At 44.5% G+C, this 23,300-nt stretch overlaps 1 long non-coding RNA gene across 1 annotated transcript; it reads left to right on the top strand.

Moving 5' to 3' along the window:
- The first annotated feature begins 1,079 nt into the window (after nucleotides 1-1,079).
- Nucleotides 1,080-19,807, top strand: LOC122461895. Its single transcript, XR_006284143.1, has 3 exons — nucleotides 1,080-1,091; nucleotides 17,618-17,628; nucleotides 19,694-19,807. It is a non-coding gene; the product is annotated as an uncharacterized LOC122461895 (long non-coding RNA).
- Nucleotides 19,808-23,300: the final 3,493 nt, after the last annotated feature.

The raw sequence follows: 23,300 nt of genomic DNA on the forward strand, positions 1-23,300 counted from the left end.
GAATTCCTTAGAGGGAGCTAGACCAGCCAAGTGAATGAGCAACATGATAGCACATGAACTTTGATGTCAATAACTGCAGTGTGTATGCCTATTGGAGGGAAAAGCTTGAACTCCTCAAACACCTCACAAGGTTCTCATTTAACTGTGTTACGTATGATTCAAACTTCCTGGACCTGATTTGGTCTTCAGTTACCCCAGTGTGAATCCAGAGTAACTTCAATTATATCTTCATATTCATATATGTGACATTCAGAGAAGTCAGTCGCTCTCCACTTGTACATTATTTCCGTGACACTCCTTGGATATCCTTGTTGGCATATCTGGCTGCTATAGTAATATTATCAGCAAGAAAAAATATGGACTTCCTCCTGCAGCTCACGTAGTGTTGTCAGCATCTTGCCCCTGGACAGCCCTTGACCGACTGCATGTAAGCACCACTGTGTAAAGTTTACCCCCTTCTTGGCAAAACCCCCGGAATGAACTGGATGCAATTTTATGGAATTTATAATATTGACTGCACCTGAAAGAACATTACTAAGTTCCTCTGCCATTTTCTTAGCAGCCAATGCCTGTCTGTGGATGGTACGATGATTCCAGTTTACTGAGGGAGTCATTTCTTGAACCCTGGTCACAAGCCTGCCGTGCCATCTTATTATAGATGGTGCTCCACTGCTGCAAATTCCAAAGCAATGTCCCCGGTTGAGGGGAAGATTAATTTAATCGTTTAAAAAACTCTTCCCTAGTTGCTGGTGTTGATAGTGGATGGCAAATGAGAAATTCCTCTTTTAATTCTTTAGCTGTAGCAAAATGAAGATACACCAACATCTGCACAATATTTGATACAGAGGAGAAACTCAGAATTATGGAAACCTTGGGAATGAGGTTCGTAACTCTTAAATGTCCATAACTATGAACAAAACTTTATGGCTGTTCTTTCCAAAGTTCACAACTGAGCAGGTTCACCACTTTGCTATGCAGAAGAAAAACGCTGATTTCCCTTTACTTTTTAGTAGTTTATGTTTAAACCAGGACTGTACTGTAGTAGCCTTTTTTTTGTTTGGTCTCTGCGGCTTCCTGGCTGTGCACTTCCGGTTCCAAATGAGGTGTGTGGTTGCCTGGTAAGTTCGTAATTCCGGTGTTCATGCCAGGTTCTACTGTGGACATTTTCTAGGGACTGCTCTTTTACATCCGTGGCCATCTCCGCAATACGGTGTGAAGCTGTGTTGATAGAAAATGGGATCACCTCTAGCTGTGGTGCTGCTTTCTCTCCGCTCATCCCTGAGAACGCAGCCTTTTCAGCGGCAAGTAGTAGTTTCTCACCTACAACCCAGCAGTTTCTTAAGTGGTAAAAGCTCATTTAAACCCTGACAGTTTGTCTGGCTAGCTGGGATTCTGTTTTCGAATGTGCTTTACCGCTATCAGTTGAATCTTGTAAAAGCTTAGGAGGGGATCCTCCCCGTAACAGCATTGTGGCACCGCATTCCATTTTCTCCATAGTTGTATGATTATGATATAAATATGACATACGTGATACAATTTGTACACAATATGTCTTGTCAGGTGTCATAGGGAAGGTTATGGTTTGCTGAAAAGGACTATCCTATTTATGTGCCTGTATCATGTTTGTATCTGAAGTTATGAATATTGACTATGAATCTGTACTTCAAATGTATGGTTTCAGAGTAGCAGCCGTGTTAGTCTGTATCCGCAAAAAGAAAAGGAGGACTTGTGGCACCTTAGAGACTAACAAATGCATCCGATGAAGTGAGCTGTAGCTCACGAAAGCTTATGCTCAACTAAAGTTGTTAGTCTCTAAGGTGCCACAAGTCCTCCTTTTCTTTTTACTTCAAATGTAGTTACACCAGTGACACCCACTAGCCAAAACGCTTTCAGTCTGAGCGCTGGTTGTGAATGCCTATTCAGGTTAATGGACTATTAGAGGAAGCAACAGGCCTTAGGAGAAGCTTATCCCTGACCTGGTCAGCCTTCCTGAGAACGCTCCAGACACCCTATGGATAATGGGTGCTATGACTCAGCAGCGCATGCAAGGGCATGTGACCAGACCACATGACACTGAACTCCATTTTAGGTATCTGTATTGTTCCACACACTGGACTGGGAACTTGTTTTGGAACAAAGGATTCCCCCCCGTATGTTAAATCTACATTAGGTGGGGTGTGACAAAATCTAGTGACCTCACTCCCCACACAAAAGAACTCCTAGAAACATCTGAGGAGCAAAGACTGAACTGGGGGAAGTGCTGGTCACAGGAGACAAAGATTTCTAGCCTATTTATGGAAACCTGGTGGACTGCTTGTATCACCAGCCAGGGTGAGAAATTGTTAATTCATATTCAATCTCGGTAGTATTTTAGGCCTAGTTTGCGGTTTGGTTTGTTTGCTAGGTAGTCTGCTTTGATCTGTTTGCTATCAATTATCGTTACTTAAAATCTCTCTTTCTGTATTTAAACTTGTTTTTGCTTTACCTAAATCAGTCATCCTTTGAGAGAAGTGTCTGGGGAACATCTCAGATTAGTTACTACTGGTGAGTGGCACCAGTAGGGGAGGGCAAGGCAAGCTCTATTAATGAGCATACATTGTACAGATCCCTGTGCAGTGTGTAGCCTCCCCCGCACCCCCGCCACCCCGTTCACTGGCCCAGTAAGGGGTTGTTTGAGATGCATTGCAGGGAGGGATAGCTCAGTGCTTTGAGCATTGGCCTGCTAAACCCAGGGCTGTGAGTTCAATCCTTGACGGGGCCATTTAGGGATCTGGGGCAAAAATTGGGGATGGGTCCTGCTTTGAGCAGGCGGTTGGACTAGATGAGCTCTGCATTGTGTGTCAGTGTGTGTTCACCTCAGAGCAGACCCACTCAGATAAACCACCAGGAACATGCTTTATTCTCTAAAGAACATACAACAGGATTACAGTCCAGCAGCCTCCTCTCCACTTGCCTGCTGTCTGCTCCCGGCCCAGTCAGTGCTGAGACCCCGGGCTCTGCGGGAGGAGGGAACATCCTGGCAGGAACAAGGAAGGCATGTAGGTAGGAATAGCGATCAGTAGGTTTCTGGTATAGGGTGGTGTTTATGTGACCATGGCTTATTAGCACCGTAGTGTCCTGAAAGTGGATCTCTTGTGTCATCTTCATCATCTGGACCCATGGAAAAGAAGCCCTTGAGGAATTCCACCATGATTTCAACAATTTCCATCCCACCATCAACCTCAGCCTGGACCAGTCCACACGAGAGATCCACTTCCTGGATACTACAGTGCTAATAAGCCATGGTCACATAAACACCACCCTATACCAGAAACCTACTGACCGCTATTCCTACCTACATGCCTCCAGCTTTCATCCAGACCACACCACACGATCCATTGTCTACAGCCAAGCTCTGCGATACAACCGCATTTGCTTCAACCTCTCAGACAGAGACAAACATGTACAAGATCTCTATCAAGCATTCCTAAAACTACAATACCCACCTGCGGAAGTGAAGAAACAGATTGATAGAGCCAGAAGAGTTCCCAGAAGTCACCTACTACAGGACAGGCCTAACAAAGAAAATAACAGAACGCCACTAGCCATCACCTTCAGCCCCCAACTAAAACCCCTCCAATGCATTATTAAGGATCTACAACCTATCCTGAAGGATGACCCATCACTCTCACAGATCTTGGGAGACAGTCCAGTCCTCGCTTACAGACAGCCCCCCAACCTGAAGCAAATACTCACCAGCAACCACATACCACACAACAGAACCACTAACCCAGGAACCTATCCTTGCAACAAAGCCCGTTGCCAACTGGGCCCACATATCTATTCAGGGGACACCATCACAGGGCCTAATAACATCAGCCACACTATCAGAGGCTCATTCACCTGCACATCTACCAATGTGATATAAGCCATCATGTGCCAGCAATGCCCCTCTGCCATGTACATTGGTCAAACTGGACAGTCTCTACGTAAAAGAATAAATGGACACAAATCAGATGTCAAGAATTATAACATTCATAAACCAGTCAGAGAACACTTTAATCTCTTTGCTCACTCGATTACAGACCTAAAAGTCGCAATATTACAACAAAAAGACTTCTAAAACAGACTCCAACGAGAGACTGCTGAATTGGAATCAATTTGCAAACTGGATACAATTAACTTAGGCTTGAATAGAGACTGGGAGCGGATGGGTCATTACACAAAGTAAAACTATTTCCCCGTGTTTATATCCCCCCCCCACCTGTTCCTCAGATTTTCTTGTCAACTGCTGGGAATGGCCCACCTTGATTATCACTACAAAAGGTTTTCTTCCTCCCCCCACCCCCCCCACCGCTCTCGTGCTCGTATGAGCACATCTTAAGTGATCGCTCTCCTTACAGTCTGTATGGTAACACCCATTGTTCCATGTTCTCTGTGTATATAAATCTCCCCACTGTATTTTCCACTGAATGCATCCGATGAAGTGAGCTGTAGCTCACGAAAGCTTATGCTCAAATAAATTTGTTAGTCTCTACAGTGAGTGGAGAAGTCCCCTGGTACTACTTCTGACACAGGTTAGCACAACCCGTTTCTGCCTGGATTTCTGAAAGATCAACACACTAATGAAATGTGATGCTTATTCGATGCAGAGAGTAGACGAACTATTAGAACAGCTGGGAGCTGCCATATGTATATCCACTTTAGACCTCACAAAGGGATACTGGCAAGTAACTTTGATGCCATAATCCTAGGAGAAGAAAGCCTTTTCCGCACTGTTTGGCTTGCATCAGTTCAGGATCACATCTTTTGGCTTCCACAGGGTGGCAGTGAATTTCAGAGTCTAATGGAATGGATGTTACCAGTGCCTTGATGGTATGCACTGATACTCTGCTGTGATCAGCTGAAAATGATTTTTGGTCTTCTGTGTTGTGGCAGCATTTCCACGCCTAGTGCAGATGTCAGTACATTACACACAGAAAGGAAAACAATCATCAGTTGTTAGGCTGAACGGTCTGGAAGACTAAGTTTCCCCTGAGAGTCTGAGCCCTGGGAATTGGCAAATCATTTCACTCCCAGGGGAGGCTCTCAAGCTGAAGTTTTCCAGGGTCTATTTTCTTCTCTTCCCACTCTCTGCTCAGGGAGCTGAGGGAGTTGTAAGTGAGTCCTGGCCAACCTGAGAATCCACAGGGTCTGTTCAGGTGAATCATAAAGGTCGTTGTCCGGCATGCTGAGTCTCAGATATTTGAGATTCATACACTGATTCTCAGGGCTCTGCCTTCGTGTCACTGTAAGGAGATTTCCTCTCTCTGCTGAGTGGGATTTTGGTGAGTTGCTTGTTTCTGCATTAAAGTTAGTGCTGAGGGCTCAGGAAGGGTCCCAGGGTTAAAGGCAAGAACCGTTTGGGCAAGAATTCACCAGCACAGAGATATGAATTGTCAGAAACAGAAAGGGATTTACCTGGTAACTTTGGAATTACAAATGTATTGGAAATATTTATTTTTCAGATCAGTTCCTTGTCTCTTTCTGTGTCCTTTTATCTGTCACTGTAGCCTCCTTTTTGGAGCTGTGTCATTTTCCCTCTGGTTCACTCAAGTTTTCAAATTCAGTAATATCATTGCACTGTAAGGAAGTGCCGCCAAAGCCTCTGCAGTGGGTGTTTGTGTTACCAGAGGGTTCACAACAAGAATGGGTTGCACAGTGGTCAGATTCTGCCCTCACATTCTGTCTTCAGTGGCCACTGCAAATAGCAAAATCAGGGCTCATGTGTTTTGGAATCCCCAACTTTCATACCCAGTCTCAGAACGTGATATAAACTGGGTCTTTCCTTCAGACTCATCGCTCTCTGTAGCAGGATCTGAAGCCACGATTTTTACAGGTGGGAGCTGAAAGTTAAACACTAAGGGTGAAACTGGTCCCAATGGCAAAACGCCCACACGTCCAGTAGTTCACCCTAAATCAGCATGTAGGGACGGAATTAAATGGCCTGATTTACTCCCATCATGAGGCCCCAGTAACTTCAACTGGAGTGGCCCAATGGCCTCTAAGGGTGGGCGAGCTGTAGATCATATACAGCATGACTAGAAACATTATCACCAAGCCATAAGTCTTGCTGACTGTGATGTCCCCACATGAAATCTTTGCCACAGCTATGTACTCGCAGAACGTGGTGGGGATAATGCGGTTGGCACAGAATGGCATTTGCAATACAGATACGTAGTCAGCGTTCATAACTTCAGATACAAAAATGGTACATGCATACAAATATTCAGAAAATTATAAGCTGCGTGCCTGCAAGAAAGTGTCTCATAAGAAGAAACAGTGGAAGTAACAGAGGTGCAGCCTGAAATACAAAGAACCTTTTGCCCTTCATGCCCATTCTGTTGAGCACAAAGTCATAGTTTAGCACGACCATGTCTGTTTCCATGGGAGAAACTTGGTTCCTTTCCAACATAGGGAATGCATCATGTATCACACTTGTCCAGGTGCTGCAGAAAAAGGTGTAAGAAACCCATCAATAGATGTGTGACTTGATTGTGATGAGGGTCTCACCCTAAGGAATAACAATAGAGATTGGCTCGAGCCCTGGAATACGTGGACATATGGATTTTCCGAAATATTTATTTAGCTGTAACTATTGTGACTAGATAATCTCACTTTTCATGTAAATGTCCAAACCCTTCCTGTCTCTTGCTTACCTCATGGACTGAACTACCTTTCTACCAGTCAATATTATCTAGATTTTCTCCTGTCCCCTGCTGTTCATCTCCTTTCTAAGGTAACAATCCCACTCTTTTCAGTCACTCTGTGCGTGACATTTTCACCGGATCATTGATCATTCTTGTTGCCATTGCATGAACCCCTCCAGATCTGCAATATCCCCCCTGTGTGAAAAGGGTGCCCAGTATTACACTGAGGAGTCTAGAGGAGGGTGAAACATTGACCGACTATTTTCAGGGCATTGTATTTCCTGTAGGATTCCCTACCCCATTCCTGCAGGAATCCAATGCTTTGCTCAATTTCTGTCCATGCCTGCACTGTGAGCAGAGTTTCACAGAGCAGTGTATTGTGACACCCAGATGCCTGTCCTGAGTTCATACAGTTAAATTAGAACATTGTTACGTGTTTGAGGCATTCAAGTTTTTTCCTCCAGTAGGTATACACGTTGCAGGTATTGACGTCAAAGTTCATCTTCCATCCTGCTGCCCATTCTCTGGCTTGATTGGCTTTCTATATATGTAATAACTATAGTATATTTACTGTTCTAGTTCCTATAAAGCATGTAACCCACCACTCTATACTTCTCTCTCTTCACAGGCGCCTTGAGTATTTCTAAGCCCGTTAGACCTATCAAGCAACTCATGGCAGATATGAACCTCACCCCCTCTGACCCTTCATTTTTCATCCTAACTGGCATCTCTGGCCTGGAAACTGCCCATGAATGGATTTCAATCCCTTTCTCTATATCCTACATTATCAGCCTGCTGGGAAATTTCACACTTCTGTTTGTTGTAGGCAAAGAGCAGACACTGCACAAGCCAATGTATCTGCTGCTGTGCATGCTAGCGCTCACAGACATTGCCACGTCTACCGCCGTCGTGCCAAAGGCACTGTGTATCTTTTGGTTCAATTTGAAAGGCATTACTGTGGGTGGCTGCCTCACCCAGATGTTCTTTCTTCACATGTTTTCTCTTATGAACTCAGCTATCCTTGTGACAATGGCCATCGATCGCTACGTTGCCATATGTAACCCTCTGAGATACACCACCATCCTCACCAATGCAAGAATAGCTAAGCTCGGGCTAGTCGGTTTGGTAAGAGCTGTTCTCTTCTCTCTGCCCATGCCCCTGCTCCTGAGAAGGCTGCCATTCTGTGCCAAACGCATTATCCCCACCACGTTCTGCGAGCACATAGCTGTGGCGAAGATTTCATGCGGGGACATCACAGTCAACAAGATGTATGGCTTGGTGTTAATGTTTCTAATCGTGGTGTTCGACATGCCACTCATTGTGCTCTCCTATGGTCAAATCATCAGGGCCATCTTCAGAATCTCCTCGAAGAAAGCCCATGAAAAAGCCCTCAACACCTGTACAGCCCACATCTTTGTGATACTGATGTATTATACTCCCTCCCTCTTCTCCAACCTCACACACCGTTTTGGTCAGGGCATTGCTCCCCACATTCACATCATCTTGAGCAACCTCTATCTTCTTGTTCCTCCCATGCTCAACCCTATCATTTATGGTGTCAAAACCAAAGAGCTTCTTGACAAAGTTGGCAAATACACCTGCAGAAGTTAATTGCTGCGGGGCCACTGCTTTGAAACCTGTGTGACAAGAGGGGAAAGGAGATTTCCTCATTAATCCAGGGTGCCCTGCCCCAGTTTGGCTGAGCCCAGCATTATGCAAGTGCACAGTGTGAGAAATTCCTCCCACCTAATGTTTTCTCACTCTATCACCAAACACTGCTCTCCCCATTGCTGAGTTCCCTCTCTCTGACCATCACCTGACCTCAGAAAGTGGAACGTGAATTTGCTGAGAGGTCAGATGCCCAGGAGAAGGGTCCTGCCACCAAGACCCTGAGGGTGTGACCACTGCCAGAGGAAGTGTCTGACCCATGGTATCACTGCAGTGCAGCCATGAACTGGGCAGGAGGCCTTGGGCATGTGAGGAGCTGACAGTGAACTTTCCTTACATCCCATGGACAGCTGTCTGTGTTGTCCCTGTGCCCACGGAGTAAGTTTCTTGTTTCCTTGACCCTTTCCTGTTTTTCCTTATTTTCCTTATAGTTGCTGTTTAATAAATTATATTCTGTTAGAATTTAATGTCGTGATCAGTGGGTCAGGGAAGCATCCAGTGAATACAGTACCCTGGAGTGGGGACACCATAGGCCCTGTCCTAAGTGACCATGATGAGACTGGGGGTTCAGCCTCCCAGGAATCCTGGGGTGAAGTTATATGGGTGTCATAAATATAAAGGGAAGGGTAAACCCCTTTAAAATCCCTCCTGGCCAGAGGAAAAATCCTCTCACCTGTAAAGGGTTAAGAAGCTAAAGGTAATCTCGCTGGCACCTGACCAAAATGACCAATGAGGAGACAAGATACTTTCAAAAGCTGGGAGGAGGGAGAGAAACAAAGGGTCTGTGTCTCTCTGTCGGTATGCTGCTTTGCCGGGGATAGACCAGGAATGGAGTCTTAGAACTTTTAGTAAGTAATCTAGCTAGGTATGCGTTAGCTTATGATTTCTTTAAATGGCTGAGAAAAGAATTGTGCTGAATAGAATGACTATTTCTGTCTGTGTGTCTTTTTTGCAACTTAAGGTTTTGCCTAGAGGGATTCTCTATGTTTTGAATCTAATTACCCTGTAAGGTACCTACCATCCTGATTTTACCGGGGTGATTCCTTTACTCCTATTTACTTCTATTTCTATTAAAAGTCTTCTTGTAAGAAAACGGAATGCTTTTTCATTGTTCTCAGATCCAAGGGTTTGGGTCTGTGGTCACCTATGCAAATTGGTGAGGATTTTTACCAAACCTTTCCCAGGAAGTGGGGTGCAAGGGTTGGGAGGATTTTGGGGGGAAAGACGTGTCCAAACTACGTTTCCCAGTAAACCCAGTTAGAGTTTGGTGGTGGCAGTGGGTATTCCAAGGACAAAAGATAAAATTAATTTGTACCTTGGGGAAGTTTTAATCTAAGCTGGTAAAAGTAAGCTTAGGAGGTTTTCCTGCAGGTCCCCACATCTGTACCCTAGAGTTCAGAGTGGGGGAGGAACCTTGACATGGATAGAATATAATATCTCAATGAAAGGTGATACAGGGCCAGAAAGAGTTACTTAACTGATAGACTGACATGACCCATGGTCGAACTTTAAAGACATGTGAAGAAGAGATGTAGATGATAGTTGGGTGATTGCACTCGGTTAGATTAGAACTTTGAAATGCAAGTTAGAGATAGAAGGGTAGATGTTTGCTCAGGTCTTGTGATGTAAACAAACAAGTCTTGTCTATTACTATAGCTTTGATTCAAAGATCAAAACAGTAATGTTAACATTTATGATGACACTTGAGTGAAACATTATTATTGTTGATATGTCTCTTGGAAGGTTGTGGTAACCTGTATATAAACTGTTGAATGGATAAATTACCCTGTGGTAATTGCCATGATGTTTGGGAGACAGAAAGTTAAGCCTACTGTTTTCTCGGGCAAAGAGGCTGCTGGAAATGTATAAAGACCCTGCAACACGATCCTTCTTTATCTCAGATCTGCTTTGGGTTTCAAGAGGGGGAAACCCTAAGCTACAAGATTTGAGATCCCCAGTCATTGGCTGGAGTCACCCTGAATATGGACATTGGACTATAACCTGTGGACTATTTCTAAAAGAACTTTTGGCAGCTACAAACTCATCATCTCTGCCATGTATCTGGACCTCAAGAATTGAACTCAAGTCTGTATGTATATTGATCTTTCAACCAACGCTCTCTCTCTTTTCTTTTTTAATAAATTGTTGTTTAATTAATAAGAATTGGCTCGAAGTGTGTATTTTGGGTAAGATCTAAGTTATAATTTGACTTGGGTGTGTGGCCGATCCTTTGGGATTGGGAGAACCTTTTCGGTCATATGATGAGAAAAGATTTTCAGAAATGATCATCATCCATTTGACAGGTGTGCCTGGATGGAGGTCTGAGTCTGGGTACTTTAAGAGAACTGTGTTGTTTGGACTTCTGAGTAACCAGTGGAATACGGAAGCTATTTTGTGCTGGCTTGGTAAATCTAAATATTGGAATAGCCACCAGCTTTTGGGTTTGTCCTCCCCATCCTGTGTGCAGTTCACCCTGTTTGAGTCACCTCAGCTGGCTCCCACGGGCACCACTGTTACAACTGGGCCCAGCCGTGTCCCCATTATGAGGACTTTGCCAGCCTGGAGAGTGGAAGGTGAGTCCTTGAGGTCAGGCAGCCTTCTGGGTAACGGGAGTGGGAATGTTACTTTGGGGAACACACTTTCTGTGTAAGGTGAATTTAACATCACTGCATGATATGGCTTGCCAAAGACTGGTATCATATAAACCCTTTTTACTGTACTATTTTAGTATGGGGTTAGAGCAGTAAACCGGGCATTGTGTATTTGCCCTTTCGAACATCATAAGAAATGAAAGCTGGGTCAAGGAATTGACTACACTTGTGATCACCCACCAGTATGAATAACTCCTTTTTCACAGGCTATGTCTACACTGCTGCTTTCAGCGCTAAAACATTTGTCCCTATGCGGTGTAAAATGAAAACCCTGAGTGACAAAAGTTTCAGAACTAAAATGTGCCAGTGTAGACAGAAAAAGCTTCCACTCCTCATTCGGGGTGGTTTGCCTGTAAGGTGAGCTGTGTAGACATAGCCTCCAATTTCAGTTTCTCGACACAATTGAGGCACCCATAGAAATACTGACAGCTCCAGGGAGATGAGCTGAGGGAAGGCAGAATCTCCCCCTGAACAGCTGCCCAGAGGTCCCTCCCTGTGCAAAGGGAGGGCCAACTGCAGGGACATCCTGAGAGGGAAGCATTCATCTCTCATACATACACTGGGCTTGACTGATCCCCTTTATTTGCTGTTTGGACACAGCATGGGAGAGAACTTGGACTGAGCTGGCCCTTGGAGATTGTGCCATACCCCAGGAAGAGGCACTTGCTGCCCCCCCAAAAGGAGAAATGTCTTCTTACATGCAGCCACCAGAAGGTGCCTTGGAGGTGATCAAACACCCTTCATGCTGCCTTACCCCAGAAGGAGGCTGTGATGGGTTCAGTCACAGAAACCCCCATTGGGACTGTCACTTGATGTGCTCAAATTATCACTGAGCCCATTTTTCCTGGTAGCCTAGGCCCCCAGAACCCTGTCTTCTTGAGACAGACACACTAGCCTGCTATGACACAGACCCATCGTCTGGGCCTCGCCCCCAAAGCTGCAGCCCTAAACTGAAAACAGCCCAGGAAGGTACCTGTCTCCAGCTCTCAGGCCCCCAGCCCCAATGATGTCTAAACCCCAGAAAAATTCACCTAACACTGTATACAGTTTTAAAGAAGGTAAATTCATTAGTTTTTGCCCTCTTTGTCACTGAAAGAGAGAGATGCACAAACCGTTAGCCCCCTTAAGTAACAATTACTTACACTGGGTTTCAGCCCCCTTAGCTGAGTTACTCCAGCATCAGCAGGCTCAGCAGCAAGAGGAGTCCCACAGCTGGGCCAAGGGTAGGAACCAGACATCGACCAAGGAGCAAAGGCATATAAATGCCATAGGCAATTAAGTGGTGCAATGGCCAGAGAAGGAGAGAAAGTGAACGAGGGACACTAGAATCAGCAAAGTTGGGTCTCGGTCTTTCACATTGACATTGGAATATTACAAGACATTTTCATTTTTTGAGTACAGTAAGCAGGCAGATGCAGTTTTCTGCTTTCCTTGCAGACAGTTTTCCAGTGGTTTGAGAGACTTTCCATGTGGCAAAAATGGAATTAGACATTGGAAAAATATAAGAAAAAAGCTTTAGAAACATATACAATCTCCCACACACAAACACTGTTCTGAAAGGTGGCATTTTTTTCAAACAGTCAAAGGAAGTGGGCTCTATAGTGGCACCAGTATCAAATTCTCAGAAGATGCTGTTACATAAAAAGAGAGACTACGCTGCAAGAATCACTAGTGTACTTCTTGAGCTGGCTAAGCAAGGAATTGCACTGCAGGGGCAGGATGCAAGAGAAAAATCAGCAAAAGGGGGAAACTTTCTGGGATTAAGCAGTTTGTTTTCACTGTATGATGAAATAATTGCAAAAAGAAATAAATCAATCAATAAAACCCCAGGAAACCCTAAGTGATCCTTTCAATCTCACAAGCCGCTCAACTCAAAATGAGCTTTTAGAAATGACTGCTGATATTGTGAAAAGCAGAATCATTCAGAAAGTTCAGGAAAATGGATTCTGTACTGTTCTTGGTTAGAAAGAATGCAGGTTTAACCAAGAAGAAGTGACAGTCTGTTTGAGACACCAGAAAATCTGCAAAACAACGAGGAGTCCTGTGGCACATTAAAGACTATCACATTTATTTGGGCATAAGCTTTCGTGGGCTGGAGCCCACTTCCTTAGAGGCATGAAGTGGAAGCTTCAGATTGTCAGGTGTATATACACGTGCAAAGATGGGTGTGTTACATTACTATTTGGAGGACCAGTGCTAACTCAATCAGGTTGGATGTGGCCCACTCCCAACAGTTGATGAGAAGTTGTGAATATCAATATATCTATATCTATATCTATATCTATATCTATATATCTATATATGCCATTACATGGTATGATTGAATGGAACTCTTTTTCATTTGACTGTTTCCCATCAGATCCTACCCACATTTTGTCATATTCCATCCTTTCCTTCTTATTAGGATAGAGAGAATCTCCATTAATAGATGTATGGTATGCTCTCCTTGAAACAGACTGGGAACTATTAAGATGTCTTTGTCAGGGTTCTACATACAATAGCTTCAAGATTTCACTCTGTGAAACGCTTTCTGAAAAATCCAGACAAGACAGAGCTCTGGCCTGGGCTCCAGCAAAGAGTGAAGCTGAGGTGCAAGACAAGGAGGAGCATAAGAGAGTTATACATGATATAGCCTCAGATTCCCCCTTCTGGTACCATCACCCAGCCTGGCATCCACCAGAGACCGGAAGGGGATACTCAAAATGCTATCATTTCTGCATTTGGCCTTTAGTTATTTCTGGGCAGCGTGGGACAATTGATGTGGCCCTGTGCATTCTATCGGGATGTTGCCCCAGCAGCCCAGTGAAGATCATTGACCTTGTGAGCTATTCCGTTGTTAAAGATGGAGGGGTGGGGGAGTTTGTAGAATGAAGGTATCCACAAGCTACTGCTCGTGGCACCCAAGTTCTACAGAGGGGCAGCAGAGCCCACAGAGCTCCGAGGCAGCATCTGATCCCTCGGGCTGTTCACTGTCAGCGATAGGTTACTGAGCTAGACCGACTCTGATCTGATCCACTAGAGCAGGGTTATTACGTGAACATTTTAAAAGTGGGAAGTGCTCTCTGCAGGGGGGTAAGTTGTGTATTAAGCCGTTACATTCCTGCTGAGCCCAATTTAAACCAGTGCCTTAGAGGTGAAAAGCTGAAAATAGTATCACCAGCCCTGTGAGAGACCAGGTCGATCTTGGGGGATAGAATATAAATTTCTTTTACAAATCCTATCAAATATTTAATGAAAGAGAATATCTCAGGCAAATGTCTGATACAGATAAATACGTAGGTGGAAAGTAACGAGAGGAAGAGGAACATTCACAGCTGCAGATTCTCTGGGGAGATCAGGAAAGCCTGCGGGGAACTGGGGAGTTATGTGTATATCACATATACTGCCACATGAGCCTGAGACAGACAGTTCCTGCACTTCGGCTGTCACATTCGTTTCTCTCCAGGACATAATTCCAGTAAGTGGCTTGACTCTGGGCACTCATAGTGATGATAATTGGGAAGGGACTGGGTTACCAAGAAGTGGTTTAAAAGGCTGAGTTATTCCTATCTGTGAATTATCTGACCCTGTACAGAGTAAACACACACACACACACACGCAATCTGGGAAAGTCCCCTGCTCTGTGTAAAAAAATCACCAGATTGCTCACTGGGTCACTGTACATATGATAAAGGCCTTCAGCATTGTAGTGTCATTTCTCCTTGGCCATCTGAAAGTGTAGCTTCTGTTCACCAAAAAACTCAAGAACCCTGTTCACATATGGACAAATGGAAAGCCACCTCACATCAGAAAACTGCGATATCTTCTGGTAGATATGGAAAGGTCGAATGACAGCATTTGTGGGGCTGGGGCCTGATGAGTGACAATGAAAGAGGTCAGGTGATGGTCAGAGAGAGGGAACTGGAGAGAGCAGTGCTTGGTGATGGAGTGATAAGACAATAGGTGTGAGGAACTTCTCAGACTGTGAACATCCACACTACTCAGCTCAGCCAAACTGGGACAGAGCATCCTTGGTTAACAAGGAGATATCCTTTCCAATTCTTGCCACACAGGTTTAAATTCAGTGGCCCCCAGTAATCACCTTCTGTAGGTGCATTTGCCTCTTTGCCATAATACTCTTTGGTTTTGACCCCATAAATGATAGGGTTGAGCAGGGGCGGGGCTGGGGGAGGGGCGGGGTAGGAACTAGAAGCTGTTCAGGATTAAGTGAACGTGGGGAGTGATTCCCTGACCAAACCAGTGTGTCATGTAGGAGAAGGGGGCTGGAGGATAAGGCATCAACATTGTTTTCAGACTCCACCGGTGTGGTGCTCTGCTCTGTTCAATGTTGATAACAGCTGGCTGTGTGTGTGTGTTCCCTCTGTGTGCTGCCCCGGCTCTGCAGACAGCTGGCACAGCAGATCCAGAGAGAACCAGTGACCACAGACTCTGATAAGGTATGAAGGCACCCGACCAGGTTTATTGTCAAATGAAACACAGTCTCTAGCTCCCCGGATCAGATGTCTACAGTTCTGCTAGTACATATGTGTTCCCTGACAATGGACTGGCTCAGTCAGTGGCAGGATTTGCTACTCCCCCCTAGGCCAGACAAAGACACCGCCCCATGGATGCATTCTTATACACAGGTAGAAACAAGTTACACATCACTCCTGACGTATTGAGGTGCAACCCCCTTTATGTAACAAGGTGCCGCCACTCACCTTGTACATGTTAGTTCTAACAAAACAACTCTACCCATCATAGTGTCCTTCTGAGCCTGTCTTTAGGATGGGTCTGCCTGTTCCTTGTTATCTGTGTGGAATGTGTTCGTACCAGGATGTTCTGATATCTAGTGTTCAGTACCTTTTAGGTATGTGTCATTTTGCAGTATCAGCCCTTTTCTTGCCAGCTTCTGTGAGCCGGGCTTGCCTCTGGCTCACAGCTTAACTTTGCTTTATGTTAGCAAAGTCTTGACCATTACTTCAGTTCAGGCCTCAGGCCTCATACCGGGCCTCAAGGGATTACGTTTCAGGGCCTCATCTTACTACAGACATCATACAGCTGTGGTCTGTGCAGGTGTTGAGGGCTTTTTGTTGGGCTTTCTTGGGGGAGGTTGTGAGGACAGCCCTGATGATCAGACCATATGACATGGCAATGAGCATTAAATCTAACCCAATGACTACAAATGCTACCACCCAGCCATACATCCTATTCACTGTGATGTGACTGTGAGGTCCCCACATGACTTCTTAGCCACAGCTATATGCTTGCAGGAAGTGTGGGCGATGATGTGGTTGGCACAGAATGGCGGCAGGGGCTGGGGCAGGGGCAGCACGAAGACAGCAGCCCTTATCAAACTCATGAGCCCTAGCTTAGCTATTCATGCATTGGTGGTGTATCTAAGAGGATTTCATATGGCAATGTCACGCTCGAAGGCCATTCTCATGAGGATGGCTGACTGCATTTATCTCTCTTTACCCAGAAGCCTGCCTGAAAGAAGATAAATGTGGAATTGCAGGACTATTAACTGTAGTCTGTAACCTGTCATTTAAATCAGCTTCTGTAGCTGCTGATTGGAGGATAGCTAATGTGATGCTGATTTTTAAATAGGGCTCCAGAGGTGATCCAGAGAATTACAAGCCTGTAAGCCTGACTTAAGTACTGGGAAAACTGTTTGAAAGTCTAATAAAGAACAATATTGTCAGACATAAAAATGAATATAATTTCTTTGGGCAGAGTCAACATGGTTTTTGTAAAGGAAAATCATGCCTCACCAATCTACTAGAATTCTTTGAGGGGGTCAACAAGCATGGGCAAAGGGGATCCAGTGGATATAGTGTAGTAAGATTTTCAGAAAGCCTTTGACAAGGTCTCTCACCAAAGGCTCTTAAGCAAAGTAAGCTGCCATGGGATAAGAGGGAAGGTGCTCTCATGGATGCATACCTGGTTAAAATATAGGAACAAAGGGTAGGTATACATGGTCAGTTTTCAGAATGGAGAGAAGTCAATATTGGTGTCCCCCAGGGGTCTGTTCTGGGACCAGTCCTATTCAATATATTCATAAATAATCTGGAAAAAGGGGTAAACAGTGAGGTTGCAAAATTTGCAGATGAAACCAAATTACTGAAGATATTTAAGCCCCAGGCAGACTGCGAAGAGCTACAAAAGGATCTCTCAAAACTGGGTGATTGAGCAACCAAAAGGCAGATGAAATTTAATGTTGATAAATGCAAAATAATGCACATTGCAAAACATAATCCCAACTATATATATATATATATATAAAATGATGGGGTCTAAATTACCTGTTACTACTCAAAAAAGAGATCTCAGAGTCATTGTGGCTAGTTCTCTGAAAACATCCACTCAATGTGCAGAGGCAGTCAAAAAAGCGAACAGAATGCTTGGAATAATTAAGAAAGGGATAGATAATAGGACAGAAAATATCATATTTCCTCTATATAAATCCATGGTACACACACAACTTGAATACTGTGTGCAGATTTCGTCAGCCCATCTCAGAAAATATATATTGGAATTGGAAAGGTTCAGAAAAGGGCAATAAAAATCATTAAGGGTATAGAATGGCTTCTACATGAGGAGAGATAAAACTGGGGCTTTTCAGCTTGGAAAAGAGATGGCTAAGGAGAGATATGATTGAGGTCTATAAAATCATGACTAGTGTAGAGAAAGTCGATAAGGAAGTGTTGCTTACTACTTCCCATAACACAAGAAGTAGGGGTCACCAAATGAAATGAATAGGCAGCAGGTTTAAAACCAATAAGAACATAAGAAAATAAGAATGGCCATACTCGGTCAGACCAAAGGTCCATCCAGCCCAGTATCCTGTCTACCGACAGTGGCCAATGCCAGGTGCCCCAGAGGGAGTGAACAGAACAGGGAATCATCAAGTGATCTCTCTCCTGCCATCCATCCAATAAAAAAGAAGTATTTCATCACACAATACTCAGTAAACCTGTGGAACTCCTTACCAGAGGATGTTGCGAAGGCCAATAATCTAACTGTTCAAAAAAGAACTAGATAAATTCGTGGAGCATAGGTCCATCAATGGCTATGAGCCAGGATGGCCAGGGTTGGTGTCCCTAGCCTCTGTTTTCCAGAAGCTGGGAATGAGTGATGGGGGATGGATCACCTGTTCTGTTCATTCCCTCTGGGGCACCTGGCACTGGCCACTGGCAGAAGAGAGGATTTGGGGCTAGATGGATCTTTGATCTGACCCAGTTTGGCCATTCTTATGTTCTGGTCTATGAGACCTGATATCTAGGTAAAGCAGCCTTCCCTGGGCTACTCTGATCTCCTCTCTGCCATTGTCCTAAGGTCTCCGTCTCTGGTAAGGAAGTGTGTCTGCTCACCCAAATGCATCTTATAGTGGCTTCTGTAAGGGGAGATGTCAGCAAACCAGTAAAGTGCCTGAAACCACTATGGCTTATTGCTAAAAGCAGCCAAGTCAGCAGGCTGTAGGGTTGGGGGTGTTTTACTAACCTGTTGCAGACGTGTGTAAGTGCTTGAGACTAAGTCAAGTTTAGCTTTAAGTGAAAGCACTCGTGTTGTCCTGTTTGTGCCAGCCATCTATCGGACTGACGGACGTGTCTCCCCTGATTTATTTCCTGACACCGCCTCGCACAGAGTAAAAGTTACCAAGAGCTTCGGGTTGAAAGAACCCCGGGTAACAGCTGCCTGTAGAGAGGTCATTCTCCTTTCCTCTCAGACAGCAATTGCCTCTTCCTGTGGTGTGGCCCAACCTTCAAAGGCCAGCTCAGTCCCAGGGCTCTCCCCTACTTGGGTAGTCCAAAGAGCAAATAAAGGGGATCAATCAAGAGCAGTATTAATCTGAGAGATGAATGCTTCCCTCTCAGGGTGTCCCTGTAGCAGGCTCTCCCTTCCCTCATGGAGGGACATTTGGGCAGTTGTTCGGGGGAGATTCTGCCCTCCCTCAGCTCATCTCCGCTGGAGCTTCCAGTAGCAGGTCTGCTCTCCTCCCTGGTCTGCCACAAAACGAGCTGCTCTCCTGCCTTTTTGCCTTCCTCAAGCACTTCTCTTCAGACTTGATTTGTCTGCCCCATTATTCTGATAATTTACTTGATGAATGTTTGGCTTCTTTGAACTCAGTTTGAAATATAGCTCCACTTCAGTGGCTGTAGACAGTAATACCACTCCCTTGTATGTGTCTGTCTTTGGATTGTAGCGGTTTTGAAACAACATTTACCACTTCCAGAATCTTTCTTTAGAGCAGAAAGAGAAAAACAAAACTAACTTTTTCAATTAATTCCTTTAATGTTGAAGGCTCGTAAACATCAATGGCATTTTTGCTCAGGAGAATTATTTCTGTGGTTGCCTTCCTAGTGTATAAATTCTGAAATCTGACAGGAAGGAGTGATTCACACTGGGTGTTGATCAATTGTGTAGTCAATTGCTTGGCCAAGCTTTCATTTGTCATGAAATATGTTCAAGAGACAAAATAATCCATGTCAGGTTTACTGTTCTAACCCTGTAATGAAATAGTCCAGGGGAAAGGTTTGATATGATACCAGTCTCTGGGAAGCCATCTCATGCAGTGATGTGACATTCACCTTACGCAGCAAGTGTGTGCCCCAAAGTTACACATTTCAGCTTTTATCATTTATATGATGATTTCATAAGACACACATCTTGTTACCCGTCACTGAAATCCAACCCATCAGTTTGTCCTAAGCCATAAGAACTGAGATCCCCAGTCATTGGCTGGAGTCACCCTGAATATGGACATTGGTCTATAACCTGTGGACTGTTTCTAAAAGAACTTTTGGCAGCTACAAACTCATCATCTCTGCCATGTATCTGGAGCTGAAGAATTGAACTCATGTCTGGATGTAAATTGTAGTTTAGTTAATAAAAATTGGCTCTAAGTGTGTATTTTGGGTAAGATCTAAGTTATAATTTGACTTGGGTGTGTGGCTGATCCTTTGAGATTGGGAGAACCTTTTCTGTCATATGAGGAGATAAGATTTTCAGAAATTGTCATCATCCATTTGAGAGGTGTGCCTGGATGGAGGTATGAGGCTGGGTACTTTAAGGAAAAGGCGTTGTTTGGACTTCTGAGTAACCAGTGCAGTAATTCAGAAGCTGTTTGTGCTGGCTTGGTAAATCTAAATACTGGAATATCCACCAGCTTTTGGGTTTGTCCTCCCCTTCCTGTGTGCAGTTCACCCTGTTTGAGTGACCTCAACTGGCTCCCATGGGCACCACTGTTACAACTGGGTCCAGCCGTGTCGCCATTATGAGGACTTTGCCAGCCTGGAGAGTGGAAGGTGAGTCCTTGAGGTCAGGCAGGCTTCTGGGTAAAGGAAGTGGGTGTGGGGATTCAAACCCTTTCTGTAGCCATTTCCCCTGGGGTACAGCAGAAGCCAGGAAAGTTCCCCACCATTGTTCTCCACTTGAGATGTGTAACTTGTGAAATCTTCATATAAATGAAAAAAGCTGAAACATGTAACTTTGGGGAACACACTGTCTGTGTAAGGTGAATTTAACATCACTGCATCAGTCGGCTTCCCAAAGACGGATATCCTATAAAACATTTTTCCTGTACTATTTTATTATGGGGTAAGAGCAGTAAACCTGACATTGTTTATTTGCCCTTTTGAACATCATAAGAAATGAAAGCTGAATCAAGGAGTTGACTACACTGTGATCACCAACCAATATGAATTACTCCTTTCTCACAGGCTATGTCTATGCTGCCACTTTCAGTGCTAAAACATTTGTCGCTACGGGGTGTAAAAAAACCCAACAACCCGTGTGAGAAAAGTTTTAGAACTAAAATGTGCCAGTGTAGACAGATCAATGGCTCCATGTCTAGTTGGCAGCTGGTATCAAGTGGAGTGCCCCAAGGGTCGTTCCTCGGGCCGGATTTGTTCAATATCTTCATTAATGATCTGGAGGATGGTGTGGATTGCACCCTCAGCAAGTTTGCAGTTGACATTAAAGTGGGAGGAGAGGTAGATACACTGGAGGGTAGGGTTGGGATACAGAGGGTCCTAGACAAATTAGAAGATTGGGCCAAAAGAAATCTGATGAGGTTCAACAAGGACAAGTGCAGAGTCCTGCACTTGGGAGGGAAGAATCCCATGCACCGCTACAGACTAGGGACTGAATGGCTAGGCAGCAGTTCTGCAGAAAAGGACCTAGAGGTTACAGTGGACGAAAGCTGGATATGAGTCAACAGTGTGCCCTTGTTGCCAAGAAGGTCAATGGCATTTTGGGATGTATAAGTAGGGGCATTGCCAGCAGATCGAGGGACGTGTTTGTTCCCCTGTATTCGACATTGGTGAGGCCTCATTTGGAGTAGTGTGTCCAGTTTTGGGCCCCACACTACAAGAAGGATGTGGAAAAACTGGAAAACATCCAGCGGAGGGCAACAAAAATAATTAGGGGTCTGGAACACATGACTTATGAGGAGCAGCTGAGGGAACTGGGATTGTTTAGTCTGCAGAAGAGAAGAATGAGGGGGGATTTGATAGCTGCTTTCAGCTACCTGAAAGGGGGTTCCAAAGAGGATGAATCTAGACTGTTCTCAGTGGTAGCAGATGACAGAATGAGGAGTAATGTTCTCAAGTTTCAATGGGGGAGGTTCAGGTTGGATATTAGGAAAAACTTTTTCACTAGGAGGGTGGTGAAACACTGGAATGTGTTACCTAGGGAGGTGGTGGAATCTCCTTCCTTAGAAGTTTTTAAGGCCTGGCTTTACAAAGCCCTGGCGGGGATGATTTAGTTGGGGATTGGTCCTGCTTTGACCAGGACTAGATGACCTCCTGACATCCCTTCGAACCCTGATATTCTATAATTCTATGATTCTATGAAAGCTTCTACCCCTCATTTGGGGCAGTTTTCCTGTAAGATGAGCTGTGTAGACATAGCCTCTGATTTCAGTTTTTAGACACAATTGAGGCACCCATCTCTCCTATGTACCCTGGGCTTGACTGATCCCCTTTATTTGCTCTTTGGATTACCCCAGCATGGGAAAGCCCTGGCAATGAGCTGGCCTTTGGCGATTGGGCCATACCACAGGAAGAGGCAGTTGCTGCACAAAAAGAAAGGAGAAAGATCTTCTTTCAGGCAGCCACCAGAAGGTGCCTTGGAGGTGATCAGACAAGCTTCACGCTGCCTTACCCCGACGGAGGATGTGATGGGTTTGGGCAGAGAGACCCTCTTGGGACTGTCACTGGATGGGCTGAAATTACCATTGAGACCTATTTCCCTGGCAGCCTGGGCCCCCAGAACCCTGTCTTCTTGAGACAGATATGCTAGCCTGCTACAACACAGACCCATGGTCTGGGCCACGCCTCCAAAGCTGCAGCCCTAAACTGAAAACAGCTCAGTAAGGTACCTGTCTCCAGCACTCAGGCACCCTGCCCCAATAAGGTCTAAAGACCAGAAAAATCTGCCTTAAACTGTATACAATTTTATACAAGGTAAATTCATTAGTGTTTACCCTCCTTATCACTGTAAGATATGCTTGCCCCCTCAAGGAACAATTACTTACACTGGGTTTATTAATATACAAAAGTTATTATTAAGTATAAAAGTAGGATTTAAGTGGTTTTAAGTAATAACAGACAGAACAAAGTCAGTTACTAAGCAAAATAAAAGAAATACACAAGGCTAAGCTTGATACACTAAGAAACTGTTCTTGCATAATACCTCACCCTCAAAGATGTTCCAATAATCTTCTTTCACAGACTAGATTCCTTCCTAGTCTGAGCCCAATCTTTCCGCTGAGTCAGTCTTTGTTAGTTCCAACAGACATCTTAGGTGGTAAACATGGGGTTTCCCCATGACTGGCAGCACCCTTTGTCCTGCTCCATCCCTTTATATAGATTGGCAAAAGGCGGGAGTCCTTTGTCTCAGTTTGACCCCTTCCCCAGCTTCTCATGGAAAAGTACAAGGTTTAAGATGAATTCCAGTATCAGGTGACATGGTCACATGTCCCCGTAAGACCCCAGTCTCCATTACCCATGGCTTGGCTCACAGTACACAGGAAGGCTTGCAGGTAAGCAAAACAATTCACAGCCAATTGTTCTGGTAAATGGGAACCATCAAGTTCCTAAAGAATCATTAATGGCCCTTACTTAGCATAATTACAATAGGATCTCAGATTTACGTTTCATATTCCTAATTTTAAATATAAGAACAATACAAACACACAAATAGGAAAACCACTTTCAGTAGATTACAACTTTTTCAAGAAATGCATTTGGCCATAAGCTTTCATGGGCTAAAACCCACTTTATCAGATGCATGGAGTGGAAAATACAGTAGGAAGAGAGACCATGAAAAG

This window comes from Chelonia mydas, chromosome 1 (assembly GCF_015237465.2).
Source record: "Chelonia mydas isolate rCheMyd1 chromosome 1, rCheMyd1.pri.v2, whole genome shotgun sequence".
Classification (NCBI taxonomy): domain Eukaryota; kingdom Metazoa; phylum Chordata; order Testudines; family Cheloniidae; genus Chelonia; species Chelonia mydas.